Source organism: Dioscorea cayenensis, chromosome 5 (assembly GCF_009730915.1).
Source record: "Dioscorea cayenensis subsp. rotundata cultivar TDr96_F1 chromosome 5, TDr96_F1_v2_PseudoChromosome.rev07_lg8_w22 25.fasta, whole genome shotgun sequence".
NCBI classification, from domain to species: Eukaryota; Viridiplantae; Streptophyta; class Magnoliopsida; order Dioscoreales; family Dioscoreaceae; genus Dioscorea; species Dioscorea cayenensis.
The window spans coordinates 5027205-5049491 of NC_052475.1; the positions used below are offsets into that span (position 1 = coordinate 5027205).

The following is a 22287-nucleotide window of genomic DNA, read 5'->3' on the forward strand; positions in this document are numbered from 1 at the left end:
TCCATGATTAGTCAGACATTTGCATACTTAGGATTGGGATGTCTTACCTTGGATGATCTTCTTAAAGGTGGAGGCATTTCTTGTAGGAGTCTTCTTGACTTCTCCATGAACTCCACATCTTCCATGAGTACATTGGTCTTTGATGATCTTGGACTTATGTCTTCTTGAGTTGTTGTTGGTATCTCTTGAGCTTGGTCTTATGGCATTTGTTCTTGACTATTGGCTCGAGTCTCCTTCATATTTGGTTGAGCTGAGTGCATTGAAGGCCACCAGGCTGAAGCTTCATCAAAGACCACATTTCTGGATGTGTAGATGCGTCCGGGACGTCGGGATCACGGACATCTCCATCCCTTTTTCTCTCATCATCATAGCCGACAAAGATGCATCGTACCGCCTTCTTGTCGAACTTGAGTACGAAGATGATCCGGTACAAAAACATAACACACACATCCAAAGATTTTTGAAGTGACTTCTCGTGGGTTTGATCTTCCATAGTCTTTGGAATGGAGAAAAAACCCATCTTCTCTTGTGGAAGCCGGTTGATGATGTGATGCTGCCGTTCTCATGCATTCACCCAAAATGCACTGGCACATTCTTAGCATGTAGCATACTTCTGCATATCTCTGCTATATGCCGGTTCTTCCTTTTGACAACACCATTTTCTTTGTGGGGTGTTGGGGCAGGTCAGTTGTCTTCGAATCCTATGCTCCTTCATATAGACATTAAACTCTTGAGAGAGATACTCTCTTCCATTATCGATGATGAAGACACTGCATACCTTCTTGTTGAGCTCATTCTCCATCTTCTCCTTAAACTCCTTAAACTTGGAGAATGCTTGATTTTTCTTTCATAAAGAACACCCATACGTACCTTGAGAAGTCGTCGATAAAAGGTCACCATGTATTTGGCACTGCTGATAGATGCTTGATTGGTGGTCCAAATACGTCGAGTCGCTCAACTCAAAGGCTCCTTAGCTCACAATTTAGATTCTTTGGAAAGGAAGTTGATGAGCCTTACGAATTGACACCAGTAGCAAATTGTGTCGATTCGTACTTCTATGTCAGAACGAGGCCTTTGATCATTGACTTCTCCACCATCAACTTTAGCTTGTGGTAGCTCACATGCCCCAGTCTTGCGTGCCAGAGGTCAGACGTCTCGTTCTTTCGGGTCTTGTCTACATAGGGCTGATTCGCTGAGACATCACATAGATAGACTCGGTTTTGCGACCTTCCATTCTTTGGAGTGCACGATGCACATGAGATTGCGGTATACCTTGACTTCTTGTGGCCCGAATACCACTAGTTTTCCTTGTCTTTGCTCGGTTGTGAGGCCGACAGCGGGGTTCTTCTTCATCCCGGGAGCGTGATAGGCGTCCACGCAGACTTAATTTGATACGTATTGAGCGCGGGGAGATAAGTGTCTTACCAATGTGGGTGATGGGCGGCTTGGGTTATTAGGCTGTCGCAATCACCTGCTTCCTATACCTCTCAGGCCCTCTAATTTCTTGATGTCACACTGTCATGTGGTTGGAGGCGACCCGAGTCGATGATCGATCATTCTCATAATTGATCTTCTTCTGCTTTGTTATTGCTGTCAGAGCTACCATCTCTTTCTCTTCTTGCTCCTCCACTTTGGTGGTGACCACTGCAAATCTTTGCTTCGACATCCCACTCTTCTTCACTTATCATACCGTCCTTGATGTTTGGTATCTTGGGAAGCTTCTTGATGTTCTGTGCATTTCCTTGGCCTTTCTTCTTATGCCAAGGTCTACGTGTATAGTGCCCCTTCTTTCCACGATTTGTGGCGTGTCATCTCGACTGTCACCTCCTTTAGATGGACGGTTGCTGGTACTCCTTTGACTGTGAGCTCCCCCTAAAAAGTCAGTCTTTTCCTTTGGCCTCCTTTCTTTGGCTTGTTTTGTCTTGATTTGTAGGTCTACGCTTTGGGTTGAATCGACCCTTCCTCCTACCAGCGAAGAGTGCCTCCTCCCTCTTGCTTCAAGGAAACACCGGCCATCACGCTTAGCTAATGCTTCTTGATTGGCGAGCATATTCTCCAGCTCAACAATGTTGGTTGTGTTGGCCCGACCTCGAGCAGCTGACCATAAAAGCCACTTTGTATTCAAGTTTAAGGCCATTGATAATTATCCTCCTCATTACTTTTGCTCACGCGATCTTCTCTTGAGGCGACATGCGATCTCAACGCATAGTGATTTTTACCTTAGTGAAATCTTGGTGATTGTCATACTTCCCTTGCGAGATGTCGATCGACTCACTTTCAAGTAGTTGGAGACGAGCATCATTCTTCTTGGAGAATAGTGATGGCGAGGTGTCCTATGCAACTTTTGGTGTAGCGACATCTACGATATACTCCGACAACTCATCTTCCACAGTATGTTCTCGGAAACAAACATCGCCTCACGCCTTGATGCGCCGCTTCGCAGAGCTTCATCTTTTGACTTCTCGCCGCTGAGAGCCTTCTTCTCCTTTGATTTAGAATCACCGGTGACATCGCCACTTCTTCAAAAGTGACATCCGGTGGAGTCGTTTCCGACCACCTACGACCTCCCATAGGTCCATCCTTGTAGATAGGACTCTATGCAAAGCCTTCAATTTATGTAATTATTATTATTTAATTTCTTTAAACCACCAGTCGTACCTGTGAACTCCATTGCTATGTCTGGGTCACCTGACTTCCAGCAAGCCTCCTCGGTAGAATACTGAGGTACCTCGCTTACTCCGATGGCGAACTTCTTTGCAACATGGTGAACTCCTTATGCTCGGGCACTCGTCGATGATCCGGCGGAATCTTCCACGTAACTGGCTACGATACTGGAAATGTTGAGAGGAGAGAGATATATGGAACTTTTCTATTATTAATTACTTGAAATAATATTTTACAAACCACTCTCACACTCTCACACTTTCTCTCACTATGCACTACTTCTCTCTCTTGATACCTATGCTCACTCTCTCTTGATTAGCTCTCATTCGAGTTGCTTTAGCTTGCTTCACGGCTTCTACTCTTCACAAATTTATAGGAGCTAATGTCGGTTGGAGGAAACTTCAAGTAGAGGTGGGCACGGGCCGTCCGGCAACCCGGGCCGGTTCATTGACCCGAATCCTAGGCCCGTCGTAGAGCGGGCCGATTACGGGTTGGGCTTCTTCCAACCGTGGCGGCTGAGTTGGCCCGCCGTCCAACCGCCGGGCCAAACCGCCGGGCCCGCCCTAACTAAAACGGGTTGCAACCCGGTGGGTTCGCAACCGGTTCTAACTCCGCCGAGTCAACTCGGCGGGTTGCTAACTCGGTTCCCGACCCAGCAGAGTCAACCCGGCGGGTTGGGCCCGTTGAAGCCCATTTGGGCTTCAACGGCTATGAATTCAAAAAGAATTCATAGCCGTTGAACCAACGGCTATGAATTCTTTTTGAATTCATAACAGATATACTATTAATTTCAAATTTTAAATTTTGAAATTTAATAAATTCTTATAAATTTCTATATATACCCCCACCCACTATTATTTACTTTTTACCAATTATTACTCTTTTCCCAACCCTCTACTCTCATGCTCTCTTAATCTCCTACTTTCATTCTCTCATAATCTCACTCTCTCAAGGCTTATTATTTGGATTCTTGGAGTTTAATTATCAAGGCTTAATATTACAAGTTGGAATCTTGGATACTTGGAGTGGTTCAACTTTTGGTTTTTTTCTCTTATTTTTTTAAGATTTCGGAAGTTCTCAATTAACAAGGTTGGTGATGATTTATTTATTTTTATGTTTAGTTATAGTTTCTTAGGCTTGTCTTAATTTAATCATGCAAGTATTAGTTGTATTCTTTATATGTTTATTTTAATTATTAGTTTAGACTTGTGGACATATTAAAAAATGCATGAAATTATTATTTGTAGTTTTTGGACCTTTGGTTGATTTTTATAAATATTTGGACGAAATTATTATTGTAGACATGAATAAAAAGTATTTGTTGAAATTGTTGATATTTATTTTTAATTATTATTTTTAGACTTGTGGACATATAAGAAATGCATGAAATTATTATTTGTAGTTTCTATAGAGTTGTTTTTTTAAAAATAATTGTATGAATGATTTTTTTGTAGACTTGAACAAAAATTATTAGTTTATATTCTTCATATTTATTTTTATTATTAGAATGGATATGTGTTTTTTTTAAAAAAGTACATGAAATTAATATTTCTAGTTTTTGTAGGCTTGGTTTTCTTTAATATTTGCATGAAATTATTTTTTTGTAGAATTGAATGATTTTTTTTGCATTTATGATATTAATTTTTTTATTATTAGTTTAGAGTTGTGGTTTTTTTAAAAAAATGCATGAATGTATTTTTTTATGGACTTGTATGAAATTATTTTTTTAACTTGTGGGAGTTTTTAAAAAAGTAGACTTGGTTTTTCTTTAATATTTGCATGAAATTATTTTTTTGTGAATGAATTTTTTTTGTTCTTTGCATTTATGATATTAATTTTTTTATTATTAGTTTAGAGTTGTGGTTTTTTTAAAAAAATGCATGAATGTATTTTTTTATGGACTTGTATGAAATTATTTTTTTAACTTGTGGGAGTTTTTAAAAAAGTACATGAAATTAATATTTCTAGTTTTTGTAGACTTGGTTTTTCTTTTAATATTTGCATGAAATTATTTTTTTGTAGAATTGAATGATGCATTTATGATATTAATTTTTATTATTAGTTTTAGAGTTGTGGTTTTTTTAAAAATGCATGAATGTATTTTTATGGACTTGTATGAAATTATTTTTTTTAACTTGTGGGAGTTTTAAAAAGTAGACTTGGTTTTCTTTAATATTTGCATGAAATTATTTTTTTGTGAATGAATTGTTCTTTGCATTTATGATATTTATTTTTATTATTAGTTTAGATTTGTGTTTTTTTTAAAAAATGTATGAATGTATTTTTTTATGGACTTCTATGAAATTATTTTTAACTTGTGGGAGTTTTAAAAAAAGTAGACTTGGTTTTCTTTAATATTTGCATGAAATTATTTTTTTGTGAATGAATGTTCTTTGCATTTATGATATTAATTTTTATTATTAGTTTAGAGTTGTGTTTTTTTAAAAAAATGCATGAATGTATTTTTTTATGGATTTGTATGAAATTATTTTTTTACCTTGTGGGAGTTTTAAAAAAAGTAGACTTGGTTTTTCTTTTAATATTTGCATGAAATTATTTTTTTGTGAATGATTTTTTTTTGTTCTTTGCATTTATGATATTAATTTTTTTATTATTAGTTTAGAGTTGTGGTTTTTAAAAAAATGCATGAATGTATTTTTTTATGGACTTGTATGAAAATTATTTTTTTAACTTTGTGGGAGTTTTAAAAAGTACATGAAATTAATATTTCTAGTTTTTGTAGACTTGGTTTTTTTTAATATTTGCATGGAATTATTTTTGTAGAATTGAATGTTTTTTTTTTGCATTTATGATATTAATTTTTATTACTAGTTTAGAGTTGTGGTTTTTTAAAAAAAAATGCATGAATGTATTTTTTATGTATTTGTATGAAATTATTTTTAACTTGTGGGAGTTTTAAAAAGTACATGAAATTAATATTTCTAGTTTTTGTAGACTTGGATTTGCATGAATGTATTTTTTATTGATTTGCATGAAATTATTATGTGTAATTTTTGTATACTTATTTTTTTTTAAATATTTGCATGAAATTATTTTTGTAGACTTGAATGAAATTATTTGTAGTATTCTTAGATATTTAATTTCATTATTAGTTTTTAGACTTGTGTATGCATTTTTTTAATATTTGCATAAAATTATTTTTTTGTTGACTTGAATGAAATTATTTGTAATATTGTTAGATATTTAATTCAATTATTTGTTTTAGATTTGTTTTTGGTAAATACTTGTTAGATATTATTTGTTGTAAACTTGAATGAAATTAGTGGTTGTATTCTTAGATATTAAAACATGGCTTCACGGGGTGGATCCTCTCGAGGAAAAAAAGCGTTGTTGGATCGGCTTCCACTCCCACACCACCTACTCAAGAAAAGCAATCCATTTCAAGATTTTTGAGAGCCCAATAGAACAATCGGCACCGGTTGATGTACCCTCACAAACCCGGACAAGCAACCAACTCCACGAAATTACCCTCAAATCTAACATTTTTTTAAAAACTCATTTTTACAAAATTGTATAATAATGATGGCATTGTAACACATGGTAAATGTAACTATTGTGGTTCAATTTAAACATTGTAAGGGTGGAGGGTATGGCACATTCAACGACACTTGGAGAAGAAGCACCGGACAAGCTTGGACATGCCCGATCACGATCACAAATTCGGTTCACTGTGGATGAAGAGTACGAGTTCTCGATCATCTCTATTTACATTTTCGCAAGCAAAATACAGGGATAAAATTGCGGAGACAATTTCCGTCGAGCGCTTGCCGTTCAACTTCGCTGAACGGTGTCAAGTTCAAGAATGCATCAATGACACACTACAACCGGCATGCAAGAAGGTTTCACGAAGGACAATTCAAAGAACAATATTCAAACAATACAAGTTTGGTAGAGAACAACTTTGTGAGTATTTTCGTACTTTCAACTCTTCGGTTTCTTTATGTTCCGATGTTTGGACCGATGTTTTTCATGAAAATTCTTTTATGGGTATTACGGCACATTGGGTTGATGACAAGTGGAACATCCAAAAGCGTGTTCTCGCTTTTAGGGTGTTCAACGAGTCTCATAGTGCCGATAATATTTATAGACTTATGCGTGGAGTTATCGAAGAATTTGGTTTAATGTTTAAAATTTTTTCGATTTCTTTTTGATAATGCCTCCGCTAATCGGACCTCAATTACACCTCTAGAAGATTTTTTTGAGGCCTTCATGTGGTGGCAAATATTTTCATATAAGATGTGTTTGTCACGTTTTTAAATTTATGTGTGCAAAGTGGTTTGGAAGAGCTTAAAGAATTTGTACTCCCGTTAGGGAAGGTCGTAGCTTATATGGGGAAAAAGCATGACCCTCATGAAACAATGGGCTCGCTATTGTAAAAGCACATAACATGAGGGTCGAAAAAAATTCCCTAAAGATGTCAAAAACAAGATGGAACTCAACTTATCGGCTTCTTAGTGCAACATTTCCCTATAGGACATTGTTGACTAAGTTTGTTAATGATTCCTTAGTTGGTTTTTCTTTATATGAGTATAACTGGGTAATTATCGCTCGTATTATTGATTTGCTTGTGGTTTTTAACACATGTACTAATTTGTTTTCCCAAGTTTATTTTCCTACTTCCCATTTATTTCTATATGGTGCTGTTGACGTGGCTGAACAATTTTGGAAGTTTAGATTAGATCCACAATTGTTTTGTGCGTTAATCACTATGAAAATGAAATGGTTGTCTTATTATAAAAATATACCTCCTATTGCTTTAGTTGCATTTGTTCTTGATCCAAGGCAAAAGCTAGAAGGTTCTGCGAGGAATATTTGGGACGCATATTACAAATTCTTAGGATTCGATGGAGGACAAGATTCCCAACCGGTTCCCATGAGCTTGCCCATGAGCGGCGTGGATACTCAAGAATCGAGCCCGGACTCGAGCGGCATTGTGGATGTCAATGAAATTGTTGTTGATACTAGGGAGTCAACTTGTTGAATTATATGATAGCTATTGTATTAGATATAGTCATATAGTTCCACAGGGTTGTCAGGGAGGCGATGAGGACAATCTAGTAGTGGTGGAGGAGAATCATTCGGCAGAGACAAGCAAAGAAGAAACCAAGGGGATCACGATACTACTGAGCTCGACTTGTGCTTAAACACAACTTTCCGGTTCTCGGAAGAAATCAACAGCAGACATGACTTTCAGCGTCCTCAGTCGGTGGCAGGTAATGAAAAATCCGTACCCCATTCTTTCACTAATGGTAAAGGATATTTTTGCATGTCCTATGTCTCGATGAGCTATGCAGCGAGACTTTTAGCGCGGTGGAAACATGTTGGATTCGACACGTTCGCGATTGACCCCACAAAAATATTGAAATTCAAGTTTCGCGGATGAGTGGAAAGCGTGCTCAAGTTCGGCGACAAGAAGCGAGATGAAGGAAAGTCCGGATGCTAGTGATTTCTTCTACGAGATAACATGATGAGCACACTGGCTCGGCGGTCGTTGAGTCCCGACCAAGACCTAGATGGTCCAGATTAAGTAAGTGGGTGGCGATTATAATGTGTAATAGAACTACGTGGGCTTTGATTCCTCTTACACCCGAGGAGGATACGTGAGGCAACTAATTCGGCATGTAAGCGAATTAAGTCCAAGCCATTTATTTCAAATTTAGTGTAATTTCAATTTTTAGTGAAATTTAGTGTAGTCGATGGGGACATCTCTTATTCTTGGAAACTTGTGGTCTTCATTTTTGGGGTCTTAATTAATTCATTTTTTTATATGAAATTTTCTGAATTTTTTCTTGAATTTTCACAAATTTTCTCATTTTTTTGAATTTTTTTCTGAATTTTCTGTAATTTTTTTAAATTTTTTTAAAAAATTGAGGTGGGCCACGACCCGGCCCGCCGGGCCCCAGCTGCAGGCCGACCCGGGCATCCCGGCGGGTTGGCCCGCCGACTAACTGGGGAGCCGGGCCGGTTCCGGGCTCGGCTTCATGTGACCCGGACCCGCGGGTCCGGCGAGCCAACCCGGCCCGCCGGGTTCTAGACCCAGCCGGGGCCGGGTCCGGGTCAGTGGACCGGTGAACCGGACCCGGCGGGTCGGGCCCGCCGGGCCCGGTTACCCGGCCCGTGCCCACCTCTAACTTCAAGTATGGCGGTGCTGATTTTTCCAGAAGCTAAAGGCGGTGCTGATTTTTTCAGAAGCTAAGTTGATGATGATAATTCAAGCTTCTTCTAGAAGCTTCAAATGGTGACATACTTTATCAGTTACATCATGAAGATACTTAAGTATGAAGATTTTTAAAAGTGATTAAAAGCATAAACTGTCTTTTGAATCACTCACCTCAACAAAATTGAAACTTATTGCTAAGGATCACAATTTACTCACAGACAAGCTGGCCAACTATGGCTACAGAAATCCCATCCTATTTCACAATGGTCTTAATCTTCTCAAATGGTTATTCAATGTCACTCATGTGTGGGAGTTTAATATTTAAGTTGTTAGTTTTAAACATACAACCTTTTGTTAATAACTTAAAATTAACTCTTTCGGCCAAAAAAATAATAAAAAGAACTCTTCAATTTTGTAAATTATTATAGTTGCTTTTCCTAAATAGGCACCATATTTGTATGACTATCAAGGATGTTCATAGGTCAGCTAGGTTTTGTTTTGAGTGTAATTTTAGTTTACATTTATCTAATTGGGTAAAATATTCTTGAAGACAAATTGGACATCTTATAGAAATCCAAATTGAACAAAATTGAAAATAGTTCATTTGGTCTGGATTTTTATCACTATAAGGAGATGTAAATTTATTATAATAAAATAAAATCTATATGTGCTAAAAATAAAAAAGTTGAGGATTTTATGGTAAAGTGTTAAATGCTAAAAGAGATTATAGTTTAAAGTCTCTAACTAAAATATAATTTAAGAATAATCATAAAAATAAGTATTTTTAAACAATATTTAAACTTTAAAAAGCTAACTGTGATTATAAATTATTGTTTAAAATTTTAAATGAAAATTAAACCACTTTGTATAATAAAACTAACTGTGAAGATTTTTCAAGTTCGATTTAGTTCATTAATTTTGTCATGTTGGTCAAACACCTCTAACGACCATCTCCTTGGCGAAACCCTCTATTGTATGGAAAAAAAAAGTTATAATAGTATGTTACATCTCTTGCAAATACATCACTATTCTTATATATACTCTTGAACAATTTTTGCCATAACTGATTGCTCAAAAGTTGGTCAAATGGCACCAATGGGAGCTTCTCTTATTGAAAATTATAGGATGAATTTCTCGGGGGGTGCTTGGTAACTTTCCTCCCAACGCCTATGGGGATGGTTCTTATTAGAGCCATCTGTTGGGCTATCTGGGCCGAACACAATAGGCGTATTTTTACTTGTATTACTTTAGATGTCTATGATATTATTATCAAAATTGATCACATGATCATTACTTGGTGGCTTGCAGCTCCTGATCCAGTCAGATCCCAACTCGAGGATTCTCTCCCAAGAATTAAGCGTAGTCTGGTCTTTGTGGGTTTTAGGGTTTCAGAGCTTCTTGTTTTGCCAGCTCCGGCGCCAAGGAAGCTAGACAACCACTACGTTTGATGGCGCCCCATTAGTCTGTTTAGCTTAGGGCTCACCATTCTTGTGAATGGTGTCAGTTGTCATCTGTCCCGATTTAGACTCTAGCCTATTTAGATTTTTTTATGCTTGCATTAGGGATAAAATGGTCATTTTGCATTAGTGGCATATTTGCATGATCGACAGTAGTTAGTGTGTGGAAAAACCACCAAAAACCGAGGCAAAAACAGTCTTTTGGACTCATTCCTCTTTATTTTTGTATTAGAGGGCATTTTGGTAATTTCAGTCTTCATATCTGAGAATTTAGAGAGGCTGAAGCACGTGGCAAACTTGCTTCTAGCCCATTCTTTTCTTTCTTTCTTCTAAGCCTTTCCTTCTTGCTTCCTTGCTTCCTTGCTTCTTGTTCTTCTTGTTCGGCCGAGCATAAATTTAGAAACAAAAATCTTTCCGGCGAGAATTTCCGGCGACCTTCAATACCAAATTTATTCCTCTCTCACTCCCGAATCCGGTAAGCCTTATATCCAATGTTTTTGTTTTGTATTTCACCCGTATTTCCTTGTTTTTAGAAATATATAAAAATTTCGATTTCTCCATGAATATGATGATCCATAGGCTTAAATTGAAGCCAATGATTTATAATGCATGTATGAGGATGTTGTAGAAGAAAATTTTCGATTTAGAGTTGTAAATTGGGAGAAAACCATAGTATAAGGGTCGGGTTACTGTAGCAATTTTTGAAATTACTCGTAGCAATCGAAAAATTTTGAGCCTTTTCCGGTATTTCTTTTGGTCCACATTGAAGCTCTTTTACCCCGAACTCATTGGAACTAGTTTTACTCCATTATGATGTCGCTTTTGGATCCAAAAATGACGATGTTTTGCCCTAAAACCCTAAGGTTCCGTGATCAGACGTGTAAAATTGTATTTTCATGCATTTTCTTTGGTCATCATTCTTATGTTCGTTAGAATTTGAATTCCTCGCTTGGATCTAGGGTGGCGAAGCATCCTCTAAGGGAAGGAGCTCGCTAATCGAGAAGGGGCGCCTCGGGACGCAGACGACGGGTTCCGTGAGTGGTTAAATTTCTAATTGCATAGATTTAATAAGAGTACTAAAGTATTTGTTCATGTGTTTTATCACATAAATTTGATGATAAATTGGTTTCCCTGATATATATTTTGAGTACGAATTTACTTGAAATGGTTAAACCTAGAATGCTTATACCTATTTATTTTGAAAGAAACATGTTTACTTGCATTTCCGTGTTTATATGCAAATGAGATATGGTTTAAAGTACATTTCTGTATTTATATGCAAATGAGATATGGCTTGATGTATATTTCCGCATTTGTATGCAAATGGAACATGGTTTAATGTATATTTTCTGGTTTAAACATTGTGCGATGGATTCTTTGAATTGGAAATTGGAAAGAATTATATGTGGCATTCAGTTTTAATGGTGACGGCGGACTTTAGTCCGACACTGCAGTGTGGGGTTCCACGGTCCGGCCTGATGGGAGGCGGCGTGGTTAACCCTGGTTTACCCTGGTCAAGAGGTGCGCGGAGCCATTGACAGGGGGTTCTGTTATGTGAGAAACCCGGGGTCACCACACGGGGATTTTAGTGGCCAACACCAAGGAAAGGCAACTCTTTTTAAATTTTAAAAAGTTTTTAAAAACTCCTTGGTGGTTCCACAGACTAGTCATGCGCCACGATTAGTGTGGGAATTGTTTTAGGCCACCGTATTTTTGAGCTATGTTCATTATGTTTTAAAAATGTTATTTGCTTTTACTATTGATGAATCCTCGTGTTATTTGTTAATATGTTGAATACTTGAACCGATTTTTATATGCTATTATTTTTCTTCGAATTACCATTTGAAATACTTTATCACTCGTTACATCTATGTCGACACCACTCACTGGGTAACCTCTGCTACTCACCACTCCCTTTTTATCTTTTCGCATCGCGACGTTGGACGTAGTAGTCTGCTGCAGCAGAGAGTGGTCTATCTGCATTTCTTGTTTAGGTTTGTTATAGTATGCATGACCCTTTATGGATCCACTAGACTTGACCTTATATGGTTCTTGTATTTATATTTCGGGTTGTATCTTAAAACCCCGGTTTGTCGTCATTATTGTTGTTACTTGTGTTTAGGGTTCCTAGTATCTGGGGAACCCTATTTGTGATATTTTTATTATGTTGTCTTCTAGTTATATAATTGTGATAACGGGTTTATATTGAGCCTTACTACGACCGAAAGTGGGGCGCTATGGGACCCACTTCTGTCGTCGTGGCGGTTGCCACGCGTCCGGGTTAGGTTCGAGGGCGTGACAATTTTAGTGGTATCGGAGATAGAGGTTTACATTGATCTTAGTTCAAATTCTAAAACCGTTGTCCTTAAAGACTAGTGGATCCACTCATCGATTTGCATCGAGCATAAGTGCATATAAGAGTTAAGCTTAAAATTTGTCTCTTTTGTTTATTTCAGCTAGAATGCCAAAGACAACGCCCACGTGATGCGCCGAGGAGCTAGTGTTCCTTCTAGGGGAACCTACTCCCCGCCAACCTCCTTCTCCCCATAGGCAAGAGGTCAATTCAGATACGAGCTCGCTGTGGCAGCTCGTGTATGCTCCCTCGGAGTTCCGTGTCCCTATACCTCGGGATCGTAACCCCGTGGAGTAGCACCACCACCAAGCTCTTCGAGCTTTTAAGGCATATTGGGATGCCCAGGGTCGCCAGCCGACATATCAGGAATATCGTGACTTTCTTGGTTATTGGAGCCTGTTTGGGGGATGCCTACATCCGAGCCGTTGTCTGCACTCACCACCACCCCCAATGCCTTCGACTCAGCAAGCACCGATGGACAAGAAAATCGAGCCGAGCCTAATTTTGTCCAAGCATCAAGGAAGTGGTTCGACTGGCATCGAGGGTCGAGAAATTGGTTCTTGAAGGTAAACGCCGTGGAAAAATCTAGCCAAGAGAAGAAACTCAGATTTTTTTCAAGGCCGTCCCAAGCGCAAGAAGAGTGAGGGTACTTCTTCGTGTTTTTCAGATCCAGCCATCAGACCTCCATCGGGGCAAGTCGGCAATCGGGAGGGTGCTACATCATGCAAAGTGGCGCTATGGAGGGAAATCAATCTGAAATGTTCCTAGGTGCCGAATCGCAATAGATTTCATCCAGTGTCCATGCCGTGAGCCACGCAGATGCTATCGGGCAAGGGCGGATCGTCACCTTAAGTCGAGATGTCCAGAGTTAGGCCAGACAACACGGTGTTCAAGACCTCCTCCTCGCGGACGACGGAGTCGACCTAAGGGGTGTCACCGCCTACTACTCTACACCGCTGCCCCTACCGGATCGGGCTTGTCGCTAGTAATAGTCCACAAGGTGGAACGAAAGACGACTCGGACTCCGCTCTCGCACTGCAGTTTTTGCCATGATCAATGAGGAAGCTGAAGACATACCCAACGTGATTACAGTGTATCGTATCCATTTTTTTCAAAGATGATGCACATGTTTTGATAGACTCGTGGTCGAGAGATCTTTTTGTTAGCACCGCATTTTCATGTCATGCCGATAGAATAGCCTCCCCATTAGATCGTGAACTTCCGATCCAAACACCTCCGGGTCAAGAGATTGTCGTGGAGGTTGTTTTTTTCGTGGGATGTCCTATCAAAGTGAAGAGTGTAGATTTTGAGGCGCATCTCGATTCCATTGAGATGCGAGATTTTGATGCCATACTTGGTATGGATCGGTTGAATAGGCATAAGGCTTCCATCGATCGCTTTCGTGAAGGAAGTGACTTTGCAAAGCTCTCATGGACTGAATATTGTGTTTGAAGGTGAAAGGAAGGTTCTTTCGAGGTGTGTGATATCTTCTGTGGAAACAAGGAAACTTGTACGCAAGGGATGTGAGGTATACTTGGCTCACATAGTAGATACAAGAATTGTTGGACCAAACCTCAAGGATGTTCCTATTGTTCAGGAGTTCAAGGATGTATTTCTTGAGGAATTGCCTGGATTGCCTCCAGATCGAGAGTTTGAGTTTGCTATTGACTTGCTACCGGGTACTGCTCCAATCTCCATTCCTCCGTATCGTATGGCACCAACAGAACTTAAGGAGCTAAAAGTACAGTTACAGGACTTGGTGGATAAGGAGTTTATACGCCCGAGTGTGTCACCCTGGGGTGCTCCAGTTCTCTTTGTGAAGAAGAAGGATGGTTCCTTCAGATTGTGTATAGACTACCGGCAGTTGAACAAGGTGACTATTAAGAACAAATATCCTTTACCCAGAATCGATGATTTATTTGATCAGTTACGTGGAGCAAAAGTGTTTTCAAAGATTGATCTCCGGTCTGGTTATCATCAGTTGAAGATCAAGGAAAGTGATGTGCCGAAGACAGCATTTCGCACACGATACGGGCATTATGAATTTTTGGTCATGCCTTTCGGTCTGACTAATGCTCCGGCTGCTTTTATGGATCTAATGAACAGAGTCTTCAGACCTTATCTCGACAAGTTTGTAATTGTCTTTATCGATGACATTTTGATCTACTCAAAGAAATGAAGAAGAGCATGCGCAACATTTGCGTGATAGTATCTGCAGATCCTTCGAGAAGAGAAGTTGTATGCTAAATTCTCAAAGTGTGAGTTTTGGTTGCATGAAGTGGTCTCCTTAGGACATGTTGTATCCGGAGAAGGAATCAAAGTGGATAGAAAGAAAGTCAAGCAATCATTGATTGGGGAACAACCGTAGAATGTGTCTCAAGTTCAAGTTTCCTTGGTTTGACCGGGTTATTATCGGCGCTTTGTGGAAGGGTTTTCTCGATTGTCGCACCTTTTATCACTGGTTGACTCGAAATGAGGTAAAGTTTGTTTGGGATGAGAAGTGTGAGAGCAGCTTTCCAAGAATCGAAGAACCGCTCGATTTCGGCCAAAGTGCTCACCGCCTACCAAATGGGTAAAGAGTTTGTAGTGTTCAAACTGATGCATCACGACGTGATCTTGGCCGTAGATAATGCAAGATGGGAAGGTAATAGCTATGCTTCATGACAGCTTGAAGAAACATGAATTGAATTACCCTACCCATGATTTGGAGTTAGCAAAGCAGAGTTTTTGCCTCAAGATTTGGCGACATTATCTCGTATGGAGAGAAATGCTTAATTTACACTCGATCATAAGAGTTTAAAGTATTTGTTTACTCAAAAGGAGCTCGAACTCGAGGCAGTCAAGATGGCTAGAGTTAATCAAGGATTATGATTTGGTGATCGACTACCATCCGTGGAAGGCCAATGTGGTAGCAGATGCTCTAAGTAGGAAAACTTCCACTTCTTTAGCTTCTACTACAACATCTTATCTGGCCTCAACTCGCAGCTCTTCGAGACATGGATGTGAGACTTAAGATCGAGCCAAAGGGAGTTTTGTTGGCAAATTTTTGTGGTAAGACCATCATTATCGGAGCGTATTCGTAAACTCTCGAGAATGTATGAAGAGTTAATGAAGGAAATACAGAGATCGGAAAAAGGTGAACCTAGCGATTTTGGGCTTCGCAGCGATGGTATTCTGAATTTCAGTGGAAGAGTTTGTGTTCCAAGGGATGCGAACTCGAAGCGTTATCCTAGAAGAAGCTTACTCCTCAGCTTATGCTATACACCCAGTAGACTAAGATGTATCGTATTTATCGTGGAAAAATTATTGGTGGTCTCGGAAACGAAGCGTGAGATCGCAGTAATTTGTAGCAAGATGCTTAGTTTGTTAGCAAGTAAAAAGCGTAACATCAATAGCCACTGGACTATTACAACCTTTACCTATTCCGAATGGAAGTGGAGCATATTACTATGGACTTTCGTGGTTGGGTTACCGCACTCTTCTGTGGGTATGACGTGCGTGGGTTCTTGTGGACCGCTTTGACAAAGTCAGCCCCATTTTCTCGCCATTCATACCAAATATTCCTTGGAGAAGTTAGCGAAGCTATTTATAAGCTTTAAATTGTTAAACTCCATGGAGTACTGTTTCAATTGTGTCTCCGATCGCGACCCGAGATTTACATCTCAATTTTCGGGCCTAAGTTTCATCAGCTCTTGGGACAACTTTGAGATTCAAGACGGCTTACCATCTCGCATGCATGGCCAATCGGAGCGCACGATCCGATACACTTGAGGATATGCCGAGGGCTTGTGTTCTCGATTTCCAAGGAAGTTGGGACAAGCACTTACCTCTAGTGGAATTCGCCACAATAATAGCTTCCATGCAAGTATTGGTATGGCTCCTTATGAAGCTTTGTATGGGCGTAAGTGTCGAACACCCTCCGTTGGGATGAAGTTGGTGAAAGAAAGTTGCAAAATGTAGAACCAATTGAGGTAACCACGTAAAAAAGTGAAGGTAATTCAAGACAAAGCTAAAAGTGGCCCAAGACCGCAAAAGAGCTATGCTAACAATGTGAGAAGAGATTTAGAATTCCAAATTAGTGACGTAGTTTTTCCTCAAGATATCACCTTGAAGGGAGTAATTCGGTTCCGTAAAGGTGGGAAAGTTAAATCCTCGCTATATTGGGTCATTCTTGATACTTGAAAGAATCGGGCGCATGGGCTTATAGATTACAAACTGCCACCAGAAAGTTAAAGAAGATCCATAATGTTTTTTTCATGTTTCATTGTGAAGAAGTATGTACCGCATCCGTCAGCATGCACTTGAAACACCTCCGCTGAACTCCCGAGAAGATTTGACTTTTGAAGTGAGACCTGTTCGTATCCTTGATCGGCTAGAAAAAGTGCTTCGGGGAAAGGTGGTGCCGCTTGTAAAAGTTCTTTCGAGAAGTGATCGATTGAGGAGTTGACTTGGGAACCCCGAACGGTTCATGAGAAAGAAATATCCTCATTTATTCAAAGGAGTTGGGTAAGTCAAATTTTGAGGACAAAATTTTTTTAAGGAGGGTAGAGTGTTGTACTCGTCCCCGATTTAGACCCTCGGCCTATTTAGATTTTTATGCTTGCATTAGGGATAAAAATGGTCATTTTGCATTAGTGGCATATTTGCATGATCAGCACAGTAGTTGTGTGTGAAAACCACCAAAAACCAGTGGGCAAAACAGCTTTTTGACTCATTCCTCTTTATTTTGTATTAGAGGGCATTTTTGGTAATTTCAGTCTTCATAAAAATCTGAGAATTTAGAGAGGCTGAAGCACGTGGCAAACTTGTTTCTAGCCCATTCTTTTCTTTCTTTCTTCTAAGCCTTCCTTCTTGCTTCCTTGCTTCCTTGCTTCTTGTTCTTCTTGTTCGCCGAGCATAAATTTAGAAACAAAAATCTTTCCGGCAGAATTTCCGCGACCTTCAATACCAAATTTATTCCTCTCTCACTCCCGAATCCGTAAGCCTTATATCCAATGTTTTTTTGTTTTTGTATTTTCACCCAGTATTTCTTGTTTTTTTAGAAATATAAAAAAATTTTCGATTTCTCCATGAATATGATGATCCATAGGCTTAAATTGAAGCCAATGATTTATAATGCATGTATGAGGATGTTGTAGAAGAAAATTTTCGATTTAGAGTTGTAAATTGGGAGAAAACCATAGTATAAGGGTCGGGTTACTGTAGCATTTTTGAAATTACCGTAGCAATCGAAAAATTTTGAGCCTTTTCTGGTATTTCTTTGGTCCACATTGAAGCTCTTTTTACCCTGAACTCATTGAACTAGTTTTACTCCATTATGATGTCGCTTTGGATCCAAAATGACGATGTTTTTAGCCCCTAAAACCCTAAGGTTCCGTGACAGACGTGTAAAATTGTATTTTCATGCATTTTCTTTTGGTCATCATTCTTATGTTCGTAGAATTTGAATTCTCGCTAGATCTAGGTGGCTAAGCATCCCTCTAAGGGGAAGGAGCTCGCCATCAAGAAGGGGCGCCCCTGGACGCAGACGACGGGTTCTGCGGAGTGGTTAAATTTCTAATTGCATAGATTTAATAAGAGTACTAAAGTATTTGTTCATGTGTTTTATCACATAAATTTGATGATAAATTGGTTTCCGATATATATTTTTGAGTACTGAATTTACTTGAAATGGTTAAACCTAGAATGCTTATACCTATTTATTTTGAAAGAAACATGTTTACTTGTATTTCCGTGTTTATATGCAAATGAGATATGGTTTAAAGTACATTTCAGATTTATATGCAAATGAGATATGGCTTGATGTATATTTCCGCATTTGTATGCAAAACGGAACATGGTTTAATGTATATTTTCCGGTTTAAACATCGTGCGATGGATTCTTTGAATTGGAAATTGGAAAGAATTATATGTGGCATCGGGCTTTTAATGGTGACGGCGGACTTTAGTCCGACATCGCAGCAGGGGTTCCACTGGGTCCGCCTCGATGGGAGGCGGCGTGAGTTAACCCTCGGGTTTACCCCCGGTCAAGAGGTGCGCGGAGCCATCTGATGTGGGGTTCTGCTATGTGAGAAACCCGGGTCACCACACGGGATCTTAGTGGCCAACACCAAGGAAAGGCAACTCTTTTAAATTTTTAAAAAGTTTTAAAAACTCCTCGGTGGTTCCACAAACCTAGTCGCGCCACGATTAGTGTGGGAATTGTTTTTAGGCCACCGTGATTTTTTTTGGAGCTATGTTCATTATGTTTTAAAATGTTATTTGCTTTTTACTATTGATGAATCCTCGTGTTATTTGTTAATATGTTGAATACTTGAACCCGATTTTTTTATATGCTATTATTTTTCTTCGAATTACCATTTGAAATACTTTTATCACTCGTTACATCTATGCCGACACCACTCAATCGGTAACCTCTCATACTCACCACTCCCCTTTTTATCTTTTTCGTGATCGCGACGCTGACGTAGTCAGTGCAGTGCGAAAGCAGAGAGTGGTCTATCCGCATTTTTGTTTAGGTTTGTTATAGTATGCATGACCCTTTATGGATCCACTAGACTTGACCTTATATGTGGTTCTTGTATTTATATTTCGGTCGTATCTTAAAAACCCCGGGTTTGTGCCATATTGTTGTTATTTGTGTTTAGGGTTCCTAGTACTCGGGGAACCCTATTTGTGATATTTTTATTATGTTGTCTTCTAGTTATATAATTGTGATAACAGTGTTTATATTGAGCCTCACGGCGACCGAAGTGGGGCTGCTAGGGACCCACTCTTGTCGTCGCGGGCGTGCTGCCACGCGTCTTGCTAGGTTCGGGGCGTGATAGTGCACTCCTCCGCGGGCCTCCGTAGTTTTTCTAGTCTGCTTTTTATTTTATTTTTTTCTCGGGCTTCACTCGTGACCCGATTTTTTTGTGTTTTCGTCCTGCCTTTTTCTTCAATGAAGCAGTTGGTTTATCCACTTTTTCTAATATATATATATATATATATATTGAGCTATTGTCATGATTATTATACATATCCTTAATATTTGAATTTAATTGGACTTAAGTTAGAGTGGGAATAATAAAAAGCAATCAATATATACCCCTTTTTATGGATCAAGAAACTAAGAGCCTTGTTATTCTTTAAAGATTTCTCCTTAATTATTTTTCTCAATTATTCCTGTGGATGGTATCAAAGATGGCATAGTAGATTTGACAATAATATGCACCATTGAAAGGGTCTAAGAAAAATAGGGTTGAATCTTTAGATAAAGGCGTTATTAAAATCATATGAGCAAGGGTAAAATTTCTCTCTAGCTAGGTAGCATCTCTGACATGTCTCTCTCACTTAGTCATTAACAGCAAGTATTATCTAAAATCTTTTCTAATCTATATTTTTTGTAATATTTTCTATACTTTCTTCTAATAATTAAAAAAAAATTCATGTAAATGTTGTAGTAATATTATTATATATAAAGAATATTAAAGATCTTTTGCTTTACGAAATTAAAAAAATTCTTTTGTCAATCTTTTTGAAAGAGGAGCGGGGTGAGCGCGGCCCCACTAAAGAATATTAAAGATCTTTGTTTTACGAAATTAAAATGTGGGATGAGGCCATACCACGGCACCAACCACTCATACACAACCATTATTCACAACTCCTGAATGTGCTCTCACCGAGAATCGAATCCTCACCACTGCTGAGAGCCTATCATGCACTCCATGTACCAATAGACCCAAAGCGTCGTTATATCAAATATGCTATTAACTTGATTTATTTGATGTTATTTGAAAATCACCTCATTTTATAGATGATGAGAATGAATATAAAATTTTAAGCATAAGAACTTGTTTGCACAAGTAGAATCCTTTTAAGCTCATCAAATGAATAATATGATACCTCTTGGTTGGGTGAATTTGAAAAATAAAATGTGGGGATTTTGTTGATTGGATTGCATCAAATCCATGGACTTCAATACAAATTTGAATATATATATATATATATAACATGTGCAAGTAATTGTATTATTTATTGTTTAATTCATGCACTAATAATTGAATTCATACATTAATGATTAAAGTTTAATATATATTTGATCCCGAATAGAATCAAGATACAAGTTTTTCTTTGATAAACTTGAGTGGATTCTACTTACACGAACAAAGTCGTTATGGTTGAGATCTTCATATTTATGTTTATTTTCTAAAAAATGAGTTGATTTTGAGATAACATCAAATAGTTCAATTAAACCAATAGCGCTTTAGTGTTGGTATCATTTGTAAGATTGGCCACTTTTGTATTGTAAAATAAAGTTCTTAATTTTTATGGTGTGCTAAAAATAAAAAATAAAGAGTAATTATACTACTATATTTGTAGACACCTTTTCTAAATTTATTGGAACAAACTAAAAATTACAAAATATTTTACAAAAATGTATAAAAGAAAAATATTTTTAAAAAACATTTATCGTTAAGGACCAAAATAAGTAGCTATGTCTAAGCTACTACCATTACAAAAGTTTAACCCCTCGCACACAATGCTTCAATGATGTACACCATTTAGGATGTTGAATTTGTTTTCATGTCTTTAAAGCCCAAAGAAATATTTAAGAAAAAAATTGAACTTGAAATCTTTGAAAAAATTAAGCATTGGTTTTTATTATATTATTGTAATCAATTAACAAGAAATCTTTATGAAAATCTCAAGTTTTTTTTAATATCTATACACTAGCATACCCTTTTTATCTCACATAATGTATACATATTGGTTTTTATTATTCTTGTAATACATTGAATTTAAAATTAAATATATGTATGATGATCACGATACTGTTCAAAAACATCAATTCCAAACTTTCGAAAAAAAAATAATCACAATGCTTTATAAATTTCTAAGAACATGTAGGATGTATGGTGGGTAATTATTACTAAACATAGAAGTAAGTTAATGTAATTGTAGTACACATTAATTAACAAAGGCAATGACTTAATAATCACTAAAGTTTAATTAATACTGATTAACTCGACCATTTCTAAATCATGATTGATCTTAGCGAAAAATGAAGCCCTAGGCAAAATTTATAAATATTTTTATTAAATAATAAATTTAATAATAAAAATAAAAATATGAATTAATATTAATATCAAGTAGAAATAAAATATTAACTTAGAAAAAATTCTGTAGATATCCTTATATAGTCCTTTTTATTTAAATACACGCAATGCAAAATAAAAATATCAATTAAAGTTCACTTTCTTGACTTTTTGAGATGGAAAATTATCTATTAACCCTATAAGTGTAGGAGGCTATTTAATATTTTTGAATGTTAGAATGTTAAGATTGTTAAGATTGTAAGGTTACAAACTTACAATGCTAACATTAGATTCAAATCCCAATATTAACTTTATTAATCCATTTAATAGATTATAAAGGAATCATAAATATTATAAAACCAAATTTATCACACCTTGATATGGTCATGAATCAATTAAATAAGATAAATTTTATAGTTTAAAACTTACTTAAATTTTAAAATCATACTCCAATAATGTTAGAACCAAGTGGTCCAAGTCCCAATATTAACTTCATTAATCCATTTAATAGATTATAATACCGCCAAATTTATTACATCTTGATATCATCATGAT

General features: G+C 37.6%; 1 pseudogene; it reads left to right on the top strand.

The window, feature by feature from the left end:
* Positions 1-18529: 18529 nt before the first annotated feature.
* Positions 18530-22287, top strand: part of LOC120259904 — a 13341-nt pseudogene continuing 9583 nt past the window's right edge.